Source organism: Callorhinchus milii, unplaced genomic scaffold (assembly GCF_018977255.1).
Source record: "Callorhinchus milii isolate IMCB2004 unplaced genomic scaffold, IMCB_Cmil_1.0 Scaffold17, whole genome shotgun sequence".
Lineage (NCBI taxonomy): Eukaryota > Metazoa > Chordata > Chondrichthyes > Chimaeriformes > Callorhinchidae > Callorhinchus > Callorhinchus milii.
The window spans coordinates 11,018,613-11,035,772 of record NW_024704758.1 but is presented as its reverse complement, the minus strand read 5'-3'; positions in this window follow the sequence as shown (position 1 = coordinate 11,035,772).

The following is a 17,160-nucleotide window of genomic DNA, read 5'->3' as shown; positions in this document are numbered from 1 at the left end:
ATTGGAATGTCAGTCCAGACTAAGCTCAAACTCCTGACACGGGGCTTGAACCCGCAACCTACAGCACAATCTCAGGTAGCGATGGCAAAGCACAATCAGTTTGGGGTAACGCATGTCAGATGCCATTAAAGCCATTTCATTCATCAGAATGACATCTGAAATGAATCACAATCATGAACGTGTGATACAGTGACAATAATAACAATAACTTTGATACTGAGCAGAGAGAAGCAAGGAAATAGCCCAAGTACAGGGTCCGCGTAGGGTTAATCAGCAGCACGATCCACATTCCTGAAAATAGCACTCGCGTTTTCCGTTATAAATCAGCTCTGCACCACTTAGACCAAACACTTATTCTATATGCCCAACAAGGGGTTAGGTTATTTGCAGTCTGCTTTCGTTTAGTTTTCCAAGCAAAACTCACCAGAATCTCAAAGTGAATTATATAGTATTACTATTTCAACAATAATAATTTACTTTAGTGATTCTTCACTACTTATTATGACTGAGGTATCAGAAGTGTTGCAAAAGTGAATGTATACAGAAACTATGTTGAAACTTAGTGACTTAAGTGCATTTGCTTTATACAAACATCAACCTGACACTATTAATAGGCACAAGGATTGTTACAAGCTTAAGAAGGAACAAAAACTCATTCCATGCTGTATTTTCTAATTCAGATTTGTGGGGAAATTTTACTTATTAATACCATCAATTTTCCTTACTAAAACTGGAGTGGGTCTGTGGAAATATCTGTGTTGATATACATCAGTTCTTAAGGCAGGGGAACTGAATTTGAGCTCTGGATTTGATATCCCCAGATCACAAACAAGTTTTTTTCCCCTCGTATACTCCTTGCATTTTCCCATGTATTCTCCTGTAAAGCTCATACCCATTTTATATTACTAAAAATTATGCGACATCTCTAGCAGCAACAGAACTATTCAGATTAGAAAATTGGATTTATATTTGCCAGTCCCGATCACTGTGAAATTAGTTGACGTATAATCCAATCGTATTTGACGTCAATTCCAGATGAAAATTGAATGGAATCAACAATAATAAATAATAATTTGTTACAGTGCATTTGGTAAAGTGCCTTATCCGAAATGCTGTACACTGTCCAGCGCCTTGGGACGTCCTCCCGACGTGAAAGGCGCTATACAAATGTAATTTTGTTGTTGTTGTTATCACGGTGTCAAGTTGTTTCAAAGTGCTTCACAGGATACACTGTGAAGTGGATTGACTGTGTATTTTGTGGCCAAACAAAGAGCAATATAAACGGAGGCTAAGTAACACATCTTTCTGTTTGCATTAAATTGTGAAAATGTGCTAAGAAAAATTGTACAAATGCTTTTAGATTCGAGGCATGCAACGCAATTGCTTTGTGAATTGCTTTCTCATTGCACAGAGAGCACAATTGAAGAGGAAACTGCGAAGTTTGTAGATTTTTTTTATATGCGGGGGCTTCCATGTTTAGGTTGCTGCTGTCTTTTGCTTTTTGGCATAATTTCTAAATGGTTTAATGTAAAACAGCAAAAATCTCAAGCGAGATACATGGGAACAAAATATATGGGTTTGGGCGTACAAAGAGAGTTTGTTGAGAGTCAGAGTACTACAGGAAAACAGTGGTTGATTAATGAGTGCAGAGAGGCTAGCCTTGCAGCTGCTCTTAATGCTGATCATGAAGGCAATTTTATAAAAAAGAGTTGTAGGAAAGATATGCCTGGCTACACTTAAGTTTAGAAATGCCAAGCTATACATATTCCAGAAATGCCTGTATTAGTAACTGATGTCAGCAAAGGCCCAAGCTCAAATACAATATATAATTGTAATATACAATCTTACATTGATATAGTCCCTTTCACATCGCCACAATGTCTCAAAGTGCTCCACAGTGCTGGATGGGCACCTGAACTGGGAGCGGGAGCCAAAATAGGTGGAGAAGGGAAAGATGACCAAAAACATAGAGTCAAAGAGATACGTTTTCATATGGGTTTTGAAAGAGGGGCAGGAGGCAGGAAGCGAGTTAATCTGAGGGATGCCAGGATAGAGGTCCAGAGAGCAGGGGGCAGAATGGCTGAAAACCTGCTCACCGATGGTGGGCAGATAGGGCAGGGGGTCATGAAGCAGACCAGTATTCCCTGAGTGAAGGCAACAGTGCGGTGGCTGCAGACGTATCGTGGGGAAGAGACCATGGCAGGATCTTGAGTTATTTTCTCAAATGAGACTCATTATGGGAAAACAATATAGTCAATTATTTTGCTGTAAGGATAGATAGGGGAATAAAGTGGACGTAACCAATAAATGTACTATTTTAAAATTGTGACTGTTGATTATAAAAGGCAAATATCCCTTATTTTCTCTACTTCCATACGCTTTTTTTTAGTTATGACTTAAATGAATTCCATGTGTTGACTGAATTGAAGGTACTTTGTCAGGAAGATTCATTTAACTTCAATTTGTATAAGCCTTGGGAGGTATTTAGTCTTTAATATGTTACATAAACAGTCAAATTATGGACGTGTTCAACATTGTTTAAAAAAAGTTTTGGAATAAGACATAAAACGCAAAGGTAATTTTCGCATTGGCATGTTCTGAAAATAAGGTCCTCTTTATGTCTCGTAATGCGAGTCACATTCAATCGCATTTATGATTCAAGATCTTTGGCTCACACTGGTTCACCTCTGTGGGTTAAACCAGTCTGGCCAAGGGCCACTCCGCAGGGTCTGTTTCTGACTCACGTGCAGACATCTGAAATTTGCTGCTTAATTGTGTTCTTGGCTAACTGCAACCCATTGTCTTTACATCAAAAGTAAACCAACTTATGTTCTGCAGTGTAGTTTATGAATTACAACAAAAGATAATGCACCCACTACTATTAAATACCGTTACTATTAAATACCATAATTTATTCCAAACTTAATTCTGCAGTACTTTTTATTTTTTGATCTTAAATATTCAGTCAGAAAATACAGCGAACTATCAATATTTATACAATATTCACGCTTTGTGCTGAGTTACACTGTAGCTTGAAACAAATTATTTGATTATGCGGTTGAGACTACTCTGGCTACACTACACCCCTGGGTCGAACATGATTTGATATCTTGTTATCGGTACCGCAAATTTGTATAATATTAGACGAATCATAACATTATATGTCTATAAAAGTATGCAAACTCAACTGTGCACAAAACATCTCACGCACAGCCGGGCTGGCTGCCAGTAGAACATTATGCGGATTATAACAATAGGTGACTTAACATGTGCAAACTCAACTGCATGTTATTGTACACAGAATTAGGCTCAATTGGTAGCATTCTCACTTTTGAGTTAGAAGGTTGTGGGTTCAACTCTCGCATTGGGATTTGGAACCTATTTAGTCGAGTTGATACTCTAGTGAAGTGCTGATGGTGTGCTGCATTGACAGAGGTGTTATCCTTCGGACGAGAAATTTAACCAAGGTCCCATTTACCTGTAAGGAACACAATAAAGATTTCATTGCTACAATGCAAGGTCATTGCTACAAGATGACTATGAACAGAGAAGAGACTTTCTCCCGGTTTCTCCCCTGGACAACTATTGTCCAAATAAAATGTTTATTCACTTCATGGTCGTTTGTGGGACATTGCTGTGCCCAAATTGGCTGTCTCATTCGTCTACAAAATACACAGACACTCTGCTTTACAGTATATGCTTTGAAGTGATTTGAGACATCCTCCCAACATGAAAAACTCAATATCAAATGTAATACATGCAACACACACATCCTGGAAAGTAAAATCCTAAGTGGGTTAGAGGAGCAAAGGGATCTTGGGGTACCCATAAACAATTCAGTAAAAGTAACAACGCAGGTTAATAAGGCCAGAAAAAAAGGCAAACCAGGTATTGGGGTTTATTTTTAGAGGGATACAAATGAAAAGCAGGGAAGCTATGCTAAACTTCTTTAGAACCTTGGTTAGACCACACCTAGAATATTGTGTGCAGTTCTGGTCCCCACATTATAGAAGGGATGTAGAGGCACTGACGGGTGCAAAGGAGATTCACAAGGATGATCCCAGAACTGAGAGGTTATACTTATCAGGAAAAGAGGAGGGTAAGGGGTAACCTGATGGAGGTCTTTAAAATTATGAAAGGTTTTGATAGGGTCGACAAAGCGAAGATGTTTCCACTTGTGGGGGAGACCAAAACCAGGGGCCATCAATATAAAATAGTCACAAGTAGATCAAATAGGGAAGTTAGAAGAAATTTCTTCACACAGTGGGAATGTGGAACATGTTACCACAAAGAGTTGTTGAGGCAAATAGGATGGATGTACTTAAGGGAAAGCTGGATAGATACAAGAGAGAGAAAGGAATTGAAGGTTATGCTTGAAGGCTTAGTTGAGGAAGGGCAGGAGGAGACTCATGTGGAGCATAAACACCGGCATAGACCAGTTGGGCCGAATGGCCTGTTTCTGTGCTGTATATTCTTATATATGTATTCTAATGTATTCTAGATGTGTTTTGCAGTCAGAGAATAAATGTAATATATATATACATGTATATACACACACACATATGGTGTATACATAACTTATATTAATCTATTTTCCAGGTCAAATTTAATATGTTAAAGAGCTAAATTGAAAGGCTGTTCTTCAAGTGAAACTTGACCTGAATTGAATCTGGATATCTGCAAAATCTTGTATGCTGCAAAATCTGACTGAGCAATCCTTTTTATTTATAATTTACTTTGAACATCATTGCCAATTTTGCTGTGAAAACCATCAGAATCCTTTTGCTGTTCACTTTTGCCAAAGATCCTCTAAAAATATATGATATCTGAGTAAAGCAAAATGTTGGTCTGTTGTGTTCTTTTTGGCAGTCACAAACTAAAATGATATTTCCTTCGCAGCTGATGTATTTTAGTTCTGTGTTTTTTTCCACCAATTGTATTTCCATAAAAGGAATTCCTTTTTTAAAAAAAGTACTACAATTTCTATCTTGTTTTATTCATTTGCTGCTTATATAGAGGAGCATTTTCAGGGTTGTGTTTTGGTATTAGATGTGGAGCACTTTACAATTTGTGTCTTGATGTTGGTGTTGTGTAACGCCAACCGTTCCACAGCTTTAGTTCTTCACCCAGAATTATCTTCCTACTAAGCAAAAGGGAAGCATTGTATGCCAACAAAACTGTAGGCTTCTTGTGTGAGAATGGACTCATTGCCCTTTGCCAAAAAGTTTTGAGGAGAATACATTACTTCAGCCGAGAAGAACTTACAGCAGCCCTTGCCAACAATTACCACTGTTGTATAAGAACCAAATTCACAAAACACTATAAAAAAGCCTGATGTTTGAATTGCAATAGTGTAGTAGAAAGAAGGCTGAATAGCATAAAAGCAAGAGGTGAACAAATAAATCTGAAGACTTATTCCATTTTTTGCAGTTCTTGAGGCACAGTAGATATCTGTAAATGCAAAGAGAGAAATTGTTAATATCCTGCCTATAGAGCCTGAGAAAAAGATTAAGGCAAATTAATTTTTTAAATCATTTTTTATTGTTCTCTTTGCATTTTTATTATTCGCAGGCCATTTGGGGATTTCAGTGTTTTGTTATTAACAGAAATTAACTAGGTGCACAATATAGCCACTGACTCAAATTTCGATCTTAAGCATTCATTAACAGGGAAACTGATTTATTTCCATGTGTACAAATAAGCATTTCAACATTTTGAACTTGCCTTTTTGCTTATGAAATGTTCCTTTTAGTCCTGAATTATACTGATTTTAAATAACTCCAAAACAGCAGATAGGATTCCTCTCACTGGTCCAGTGATTATAGAGATTATAAAGATGTAACTAAAGGATTGCTGCAAACCATTGTGGCTCATGTCTCATACAAAGAGTCATGGTGACAGTGCTTGTACTTGCATATGTGTATTTATAATTGACACATAATCAACGTGATACAGTGATGTATCTTTTACTTTCATCTTACATTTCATAGACGAAATATGTTTGAATTTCATAGAATTAGAATTTCAATCAAGAGAACTTTACGTTTTGATCAGCTTGCAGTTGTATTCCATTTAATTAGATTCAACGGTCACCAGTTCCCTGTGCAAGCAGCTTGCTATAAATGGCAATAGGCCATCTTGTTAATCCACTTTTTTCCTTTTCTTTCAAGGGCCTCTTGCCTCAAGCAATCAAGGAAACTGACTGACACTTGTGTTGTGTGGATTGAAATGAAACATCAGGAATGGAGCAAGGTGAGATGGCAGCTGCTGGATTTCTCTGCCCAGAGATGGGCCTCTGTTAATGACTGGATAGTACACCTTGCAGCAAAGTGGAATAGATTGCAAGCATCACTGATAGATTGCAGGCTTGATTTCTAAACCTGTTTTAGCCTAGCAGCAGTGCACCCCAGTGTTTTGTAGTGACATTGCACTCTACTGCTGTTCATTGGCATTTCTTAGTACTTCTTTGCATTTTATTAAATAAAGATTATGTGCCCAGTGGTGCATTCATAATGTAATAATGAATAATAATCCTTGTATTTGTTATAGGACCTTTCATGTTGATAGGATGTCTCAAAGCATTCACAGTATACACTGTAAAACATAGTGACTGTGTATTTTGTAGACAAATGCAATGGGCAATTTTCACACAGAAATGCTCCACAAATAGCCATGAAGTGAATGACCAATTTTAACGGGGGGTTCGTTGGTCAATGTAGAACTGCTTCCTGCGGTAGTAAACTCCCAGTCCTACAAATGTATAATACCCAGTGGTTTCTATTGCAACCCTGATAGTCTTTGAAACAAGTTTGCGTGCAGATATTTTTGAAGTCACTTCACCGCACGATCACAAGAGCGATTTGGATGAAGAAAGCTGTTCAGCCCAATTTGATCTCATCCTTTCAGCATTTCCTTCCTAATGCCATCCTAATATGTAAATTGAGATTCAAATAACTGTATTTATCCAGTCTGCCTATCAAATTTCCCGTCTGCTTGTGCAGGTAGACATTAAAGTTCCCATGGCACAATTCAAAAAGAGAATGGAGTTTGTCTTGATCTCCAGATAAAGTTGGTCATTCACTTCATAGCTCTTTGTGGGACATTGTTGTGTGCAAATTAACTGCTGCATTGCCTACAGATACACAGCAGGCAATCTCAAAGCACTTCACAGGACTCGCTTCACAGTAAGTCCTGTGAAATGCTTTGAGGCATCCTCCGAAAATGAAAGGTACTATATTAAATGCGTGGATTATTATTATTAATATTATTATCAAAAGTGTCTACATCGTAGAATAATTAAATCTGCATAACAGATGACCTAACACCCAAATCTAATCATACAATAAAAGGGGGAAAGAAACATATTTCTGGCACCATATAATTTGCTGTATTCAGTTCATGGTACACTTGAATTCTGATCTTTTAAATTTACACAAATTATTTTCTCGGCAAAATCATAGTTCTGGAGGCACTATTACTATATGATGATTAGAGCCTGGTCTTTAAGCAGCACCATACCTTCAGGCAGGTCAAGTCAGCTGTCAGCACTCTGACTTTGAAGTTTTAAGTACTGTATATGTTAATGTGAAAGCTTACTCACAGAAAGAGTGGAAAAGCATGGTTATCATCATGCATTGATAGTTTTTTTTATGAAGTCTTAAGTTTCAGAAGCATCATTGTGACAATGTAATACTTCAGTTTCAACATGGGCAATTATTCAGATGAAATTAGCGAAATGATACCAATTATATTTTAACTGCAATTACTCGAGCAATTCGATACGCAATTCTGAGAATTTTTTCCAAACCCCCTAAGACAACGTTCTTTTCAGTTTTTGAAACAACAGTGTTCAATTATCGTCAATCTTTCTATGGTAAGTTGATGTTTAGTGGGAAATAAGTAATATGCTATGCACTGAACTTTTTTATGCAGTTGCTTTATCTCAGCTCTTCAGAAATACTTGCTTACTGAAATATTTTTGCCTGGATTTCAAATGAGCCCATGTTTGCTGAGAAGAAAGTTCATTTAGCTATTGCATAGCTGAACAGAGAAAGATAAGAAAAGCTGTGTTGGGATAGAGGGAGTTTCTTAAAGGTCACCAGAGAGAGAGAGAGAATAATCACCTGTCAGATGAGAAGCCAGAGTGTGAGAGAGGTATGTGAGCTCTAGTTATAGTTCGGGGTGAGTTTTATTTTATGGACTTAAGAGTTATTGATGGGAAAGGAGAGTTGGACATGAAATAAGAATTTCAAGTTTCCTGAAGACAACTTTAGCAGTGGAGAAAATGTGAGCATTCCTTTGGTGATTAGCAATGATAGTAAGACCAGGAAAGTTGATTAAAAATAAGATAAGAATTGGTGGGTTTTGTGGAGACTGGTAGCTGTTGTGTGGTTTGGATGAGATCAAAGTTTAGTGATTCACCTATTGGTTGTGGAAAGAAAGTTGAGCGCATTGAGTGTGTGCTCGTGCACTGCATCACAAAATGCTAGAACGTGGGTTTATGCCTCTCGCTTTCCGCAGACTGCCAAGTTCCCAGAGCTGTCAGGAAGATTCAGTGAGAGAGGGGAAGTGAATAATCACAGGGAAGGGGAGAAAATCAGAAGCCAATTACTGTAATCACAGAGTCTCTTGTGAACTAACAAGTCATTGTTTACAGACCAGCATTGGCAGAGTCTGAGCATAAGACTTAATAATAATAATCCTTGCATTTGGTCTAGCACCTTATCACGTTATCAAGACAACTCAAAGTGCTTCACATGATATACTGTAAGGTGGAGTGACAGTGTATTTTGCGGGTGAGATTTATCTCTCAATCAGGAAATGATGGGCAGCACAACAGCGCCTAAAAGAGAAGTGAACGGAACCTGAACTACAGGAGGTTAAAAATAAATTGAGCTCTTAAATATCTCTATTGTGTTCACAGATATTAATTACTAACAATTCAGATTTCCATTCCAGGATTTGATATCCTGAAGGGTTTAAAATAAGTTACATCAAAAGTTTTTGAATACCAGCAGTATGGTTTGAGATTTTTTTTTGGTAGAGTTGAGCTCATGGAAAGAATTTTTCAGTTGCGTGCTTTGATTTCTACAGCCAATTATTTTTCTAACAGTATCTTTTCACTCAAGGAATTAACTTCAATTGACCTCAGCTGTTACAATGTGATAAAAATTATTTCCATTACAGCATTACTATATCAATTGGACTGATGCAGTTTTACTAACGGGTAAGCAGTTATGTCATCAACTGAGTCATCAACTTGAAATGATGTCTCACCTCTCGCCGAACTCTAACTATGAAAGTGTGACAAAGGGGTATTTAGTTTAAAGTATGGGCGACAATACATTTCACCCTCACTCACTACAAAACCTTTATTTTTTCCATATTACAAAGATATAGGAACCTGGTTTCTGAACTTTACATGTTCCATTGACATGTCCCAACCCATTGGATCATTGATTCTTGTGAATAATGTACCTCCTTTGAATTGTGTAACATTTACTAAAACTTGTATCTGTCTGGGATTAACTCCCCAAATCCCCCCTCCTAGTACCTTCTGTCCCTCCCAAAAAGTCTATCCCTTTGACCATAGCTATTGTATTGCTGGATAGAAATGTTTTATTCTAAAAATTCACATTATAACGAATGTTCAAAATATATTTTATTTATTGCATTTATGGAATATTGTTATGGTTATTGTATACGCAAGAACAACCTGTTTAATAATACTTTCATGGCCATTCTTATAGTCTATGACTGCTTTATTGACTTAAGGTTTGCATGTTTTTCATGCCTTTTAAAAGCAATGTATGTTATTCAACTACCAGAAATACAACTCTGAATAATTTCTCAAAAATATTGATGATGTCAATTGCAAGAGTTTCAGAAGGCTTAATAACCTTAATACCCCATGAAATGTGAAGCAAGGGAGATTTAACACCAGAAGCAAGTTGGTTTATTAATAGTTTGCCATGGAAATTTTACCACAAGTGTTAATAAGTCAAATATAATGAATATAAATGGAACTAAGAAAAGCTATTATGGGATCCAAAGGTTACAACATGGAAACATGTTATATTGATTATGTAAACAAATATTTCAAGTGTTGAAAACAGCAAGTGAATGGGAACAATGTAATACATTAATTCTAGACTATTCTTGATATTATATCAGAGTTGAGTTCAATTTGTTTAGAAACCAAAATGATACAGTTTATAAACAATCTGATCCTTTATTTCTAGAAGAAAACACTATAATTAATATAAAGGAGTTAATAAAGTGGTGGGAAATATTAGTGATATAACCAACAACTGTTTAAAGGCATTCGAATTAGATCAAGAGAGTTTAGTGCCAATCAATCATGAACCTTGAATTTGTGACTTTCTACTTGAGATTCATGTGAATTTATTTCTTAAGCAGTACAGTATTTGTTCTAACGTTTTGTTCACTGGAGGAAGGGGGAGCGGAAATGCCACAAAATGATTATAAGCATGTATTTGACATCTTTCAAAGTGACTTTCATGTCCCTCTGATCATTTGCAGATAGTTAATTTGCAATGTTGCAAGTTTTGATTCGATATCTGTAAGACGCAAAATAAGATCTACCAAACTGGCTTTCATGAAACGGTTTTAGCTTATTTAGAAATGTGAAACTTCTCTAATCCTGTGCATTGCTCTTCTTGCAGTATATCAGCTGTACTTAATAGGTTATTCCATGTTGCTTTCATTTTTTCTCACATTCCATCACCACTTGAGATAACTGACCGCAGCATATTACTGGAATTTTTATTTTGTTGATGCTTTGGTTGGGTGTGGTGGGAGTATAGTGGTTCAGTTTCCTGCACAGCTCATAATACTGTCAGGAATTAATTAAACAGAAAATTGATAATGGGTGGGCCGACAGCAAATTACAGCTCTGCAACTATTTCTATCTTGTCACCAGTTCAAGAATGGCATGTGACAGCTTGTGTCAAAACATTATAGCTGAACACTATTGGAAAATGTAACCTTTTTTTGCATTTTTTGTTGCAGACAAAGTTGCAGGTTTCATAAGTAAAGTTTTATCATATGTATAACACAGGAAACTATTATTAACTGAAAATATTCCAAAGTGTTATGACAATCAAAAGGACTCTTGCCAGTAAAAAGTTATGCCTCAGCTTTTTAAACCGATGTTGAATCTACACGCAGTGGAAAAAAAAATATGTGCTGGTACTCAGTTAGCAGTCAGCAGAGACAGAGCGACCTTTGAATGTGCTACGTGGGAAAGCTGGATGAGCTGGGCTGAAGCCTTTCTCTTCCTGGATCACTTACTCTAGCTCAATGAGTCAGGAATTTGGCATTGCACTGATAACCCAGGGTGGATTTCACCCTCTTAAATATTGTGCTGTGTGTCATTAACACACATTTCAATGTAATCCCCACCACTTGTACACTGTACGTAATGCTTTGCTTCAGTGAACTAGGTAATAAAATAATACAATTGAGTCAAGATATATAACACATTCCAGATATGCTGCTGCAATATGTGTGCAATATGTCATCTGTGTATTATTATTATATGTACTCGTGCCCAAAACATAGAATTTAGCCCTGAGTTTAATCGCAAATCACACCAAAAATTCACATGAAATAATTTTCTTCCTTTCATCGAATAGTGCGATGGGATCTCAAGGAGGGACAGACATTGATTTAACATCTCACTCAAAAGAGAGCACCTCTGACAATGTAGAACTCCCCCAGCACTGCACTGGAGTGCCAGTCTAGACGATGAGCTTAAAGTGATGGACATTAATAGTGAGTCATGCGGGAAATTGAAGGATTGCATCATCAACAGATAATGACCCATAAAGAAGTTCACAAGCTTTGATCAGTTAAAGATTGAGAGGTTTTTTTTAAACTTGTGTCTGCAGAAGGAAACTAAATGGATTCTGTTGATAGTATTCACATTTAGGTAGTTATTTTTTTTCTTGGTATAATTACTGACCTTTGGCTGTATATCAAATACATTTTTAAGTGTCCAGCACCAGAGGCCAACACATATTCAGCCAGCAGCACAGATTAATATATTCATGCTGGCAACCCTAAACTGACTGACAAGGGGAAAATGTTTACATAAGGCCCATTATTGCATTGCACATATAGAGTAGACACATGGCTTTGTGAGTTCAAAATAAAGTAGTGACAGCTGTTCGAGAAACATTCTCCAGTGATTGCTGTTATGAATTCAATTTAACATCATGACATTTAGTATTAAAATGTGTAAATGTGAGGTGAGAAAATAATATTCTGTTCTATATGGGAAGCAAATTACTTTGGGTGGGAGAATAAGAAATTTAGTTTGATGTATGAGATTCCCCACACTGTTAGCTTTTTTGAATTAAACTTACCAATGTTCATTTAGCATCCAACAAATTCTCATTCAGATCTCTTAAATGTAATTTTTAAATGAGCTTTTCCAATATGCCTATTTATAAAATTACTAATCATTGCAGTTGTTACCCAGTGATTCTGTTCAACATATCAATATTATTGCGTATTACTTTAGACCACAAGTAAGGTTTAAAGCTCCCTCGATCCTGAATCATTTTTGCATATAGTATTGAAGTGAATAGCCAAATTTGTTGTCAAGAATACTGTATTACAGATTCCTTGGACCTTAAATAACCTGCAATTTATTTTCCAATTCAATGTTATCCTTGGATAGGGAGTCCTATAAAATGTACCTCAAATGAGACTATTTTCAAATAATTAAATGACAGTCCATTGAAGTGAATGAAAAGTGGTTTGAATTATGTTTGGATAAAAATGAAGTTTGGAAAATGTTTTCATGTGCCTTCATGGAATGGCTTATATTGTGAAATCCCATAGCCAAAATACATTGCAATGTTTGCTTGCAAGTAAATCATATGGAAAGTCCCATTCTCTGCACCTGCTTAGCAACATCACAACAGGGCTTTGTTGTACTATAAACAACTTAATAACTGGTTCTTGTGCCAGAAGAATTTTCATTGTAATTCATAAATTTTGGCCACAGCGAATGAAAATTGGGTTGCACAGATTTCAATTCTGTTTGATCTATTCAATTTGTCTCATTTTCACAGACCTCCTATGCCCTTTCCTTTCCTATTGCTTTGTGGTTTCCCTTTTTGAAATGTACACAGATTTGAACGTGTCATAATGTGACATTGGGTTGCAGTGACATGATACTAATTGACAGGAGAGAGGCTGTAAATGCCTACTTTATCCACATTCACTAGCAGTGAAGGAATGCGAGATGTATTTTAGGTTGGGTGATTTTTTTGGCACAGTAGCACAGCATGATGTGTAACTTTATACATCACTTTTTTTAGATTCAGTGATTATTAGGTGCTGCAGATTTAAAGAGCTTAAAGTATAATTAAAGGTTATTTTTTTAAAAAAATACTCCCGTCTTTGAGGCTTCACTGCTGTGTGCGGAAAGGAGTGGATCAATTACAGAGCATACAACATGAGGATCTATCTGTCTATAAACAAAATGACTAAACCATTTTCAGATAGATTCAGCCATTTGTTTGAGCGATTTCTCTAGACAGGCAATAAATTGTGGAATAACATTAAAAATGAAGAACACTGTGGGTTGTTAACTCTTTCAGGGCTCTGGCAAGTTACTAAGATTGTTCATTATAGTTCTAAAAGACTAACCCATTTTACTTTGCAGCTTTTAGTTAGGAATAAAGACTAAACAGTAATGTGCATATAAAGTAGTGGGAAAAGTCATTATTGTCAATTCTAAATGTAACACAAATAAAACTAGTGATAGAATAATGATTCTTTATGAACTAATGTCACTTGATATCAAAATATGCATACGTTTGATTTAGTAACTGTTTAAGGTAAATGAAGCAGAGAGTAGTCATAAGGGAGTTAAGTTAAAAGGGGAGTTTGAGTGGAGTGCTGTGATTCCCTACTGTGATTAGTATACATATAATATTTTTACTCAGCCCAAGGTATAGGAACTAAATTATTAAATACACAATGTAGGGGGCGCTTTAGAATCAAAGGAGATAGCCGGTAGCTTTCAAAGAGCATTTGATAGGTATGCACTTGGGTTGATCACTGCCAAGTGACATTCAATGCAGACAATGCAAAGTAGTGGATGTTGGGAATCAAATCTTGAGGTATATGTATTCCTTGGATGGAATAGAACTTGCCAAAGGAAAGTTGAACAAAATCTGGGAAGGTTAATTGATCTTTTGCTCTGTGTGCTCGAACAGTGTGACACAGCATTAAATCAAGCAAATAGGGTGCCGAGTTACATCATTTTAATCTGTATTCATTTACATTTTAACTGCTGCAATGACAACCCAAAGTGAATGATAAATTTTGTGTGGCCTATAAAAGACTGGTGGCTTTCGAGCTTACTAAATCACGTTATTGTGCCTTAAATTCAAAAGGGAGTCGAATGGCTATTTGGAGAAGACATTAAGTGTGAAGCATGAGTGATAAAGTGGTGTAAGATCATTTCTGTTCTTTTAGACCAGCCAAAAGGACCACAGTAGTCTTTTCCGGTGGAGTACATTCCTATCTTCCTATGTATGTTGTCTTTCTCGTGATTCATTGTAACATCTGTGGCCAGCGGATTATTTCTTTCATGTCGTGCCACTCTTTGGGATTTTTATCCATCCTTTGTGGTGCTACATTGTTGAAGTTCTCACATGATTACTCTGCTGTAAAAATAAAAACTCAGACTAGCAAACAAATGAGAGCATTCATGCACGCGAGTTGTGGGTAAGTTTCTGAAGTCACTCAGACTGCATTGATTACAATCTAGAGATAAAAAGGTCAGATTTAGTTCAAAGCTATCTCTGTAAATTAATCTGATAGCTCTTGTACTAAAAGAAATAGTGATTTTGAACCTTCTGGAACTAACAGTTGTTAGTTGATTGGCGGATCGCTTTCCAGGGGTAATAATCCCTTCAAAAAAGAAATAATATTAATTTGGTCACTCAATCCACGAGTGTTTGTGGGATAATGCTGTGCGCAACTGGCTGCCGTGTTTCACCCACAAAATACACGGTCATTTCACTTTACAATGTATCCTGTGAAGCTCTTTGAGACGTGTTGAAGACGTGATAAAGTGCTATATCAAATGCAAGGAATATTATTATATATTATACAGTAAATAATGTTGTATCCGATGCACAATAAAGTCACAAAAGTAATTCCCATTACTGTATTTTAAGGGAATCCCTCCAATTATTGCTGAAACAAATGAGCATTATAGGATTAGTATTCTCAAGGTAATGAACTTTCCACTGCCACAATAATAACATTTATATGCAATGCATTTCTAAAATGTTGTGATATTCCATCATTATCTATCACACTCTCCAAATCAAAGGTTCATTTATGCCTTACAAGTCAACAGGAAGCACTGATTTTTGTAATCACGGTAAAACCAAAAGCTAACTATTTACATGTTCTAGCAATGATCTATTTACTGAAAGCCTCACTTCCGGCTGAGTCTAAGTACCCAGAGCTCCCGGGTTGAGTTTTTAAGCATAAAAGTTACAAAGCAGGTGATTTGGAAAGGAACAGCACCTTAAATCACCTTCTTCTTTAGTTACAAAATGAAATGCTGTAAAAGCATGTTGTCTTCGAAGTGGGTACAATTAATTCTGCAATTAGACAGTAATTTATGGAAAATAAGTGGCAGACATATAGTTGTGTGACTATTTTCTTCTCAGACTGTTTGTTCTGGCATGTCACAGTGCAGGATATGACTTAATTGTAGCATTTTCATTTTTCATTTCCTTGCTAGGTTTATGGAAGATGTTAATACCAACTGTGAATACAAGGAGCAGGAAACTAATCGGATGCGTATCTGGAAGCGTTAAATAGTCAATCGTTTAGATAAATCTCGAATCTGCACAAACTGTAATTGATCAAACCTTAATGAAGTAAGAGCGAATAAAGGGTACATGAAATTATTCCTTTGATAATTCCATTCACTTATGCATATTTACACATGTTCCTAGATATGTGAGTTTAATTAAGCAACAACAACAAGATTACATTTGTATAGCGCCTTTCAGACCCAATGGTATGGTCGAAGATATAAATATAATATAAACAGATATTATATGTTATTATTATTTATATTATAAAAGTCCAGATTCCCCGATCTGTTTTTCAGTGAATTAAAACATCAACTGAATACATTGATTGTTTTTAAATTTGTGCTATATGGTAGTCAGCTAATTCTTAAGTACTTTATGCAAAGCCTATGGCAAATATTATATCTGCACAATAATGAAATTATAATAATTGGACTTTACATGTACATTTACCCGATGAGATAAAGAAGCAATCACCATCCACAATATTTTGCCTTGATTTTGCCTTCTATTGCTTTGGAAGTCTTCTCAGTGCCAAAATTCAGCTACATTTTACATTTGAATACTGTTACATTACTAAAACAACAACAGTTTGCATTTATATGCGCTCTTTGTGCAGGGTAGTATTTTGGAATATTTAAAAGCCTAAATATTTGGAATTGTTCATCATATTTGTGTTTAAATATAGAATATTGTCATTAATATACTGCACTTTAGAATATATATATAATATATATATTTACATATATTCATTTAAGATTAAAAATGTTTGTAAATTTACCTGCCCAATACAATATTTGGTCAGCTTAGTGAATTCACTGGATTGTATTGATTGTGATCTGCAGTTTAAAAAGGTTGGATTTAGTCCAATTAAATTAATTTGTAACTTAACCTAATAGCACTTGTGCTAAACAATAGTGAAGAAGTGGACAGCACTAGTGACGGTTGGGTTTAATGCCTTTCCCTTGTTGTCCCGAAAAAGGTGATGGTGGTGGCAGCACCTTCTCTTTGAACCAATGCAATCATCGCGGCAGTGGTGATCCCATAATGGTATTTAACACAATAGTTTCGACTCTTCTGTTAAATGCCAATAACAATTCATCAGTTGATTATTAAAACCTCTTGCAGCACATGCAATGGTTTGCGAAAATTTTTGCTCAAGTTTCTGAGCGGGATGGATGTGGAGGCAGAGTGGCTCACTGCAGTGGGCTGAAAACCACACAGGCTGTCTTGCACCACATGAAGCATACCTCCTGTTGGCTGAGCCTAAAGAGGAGTTGGA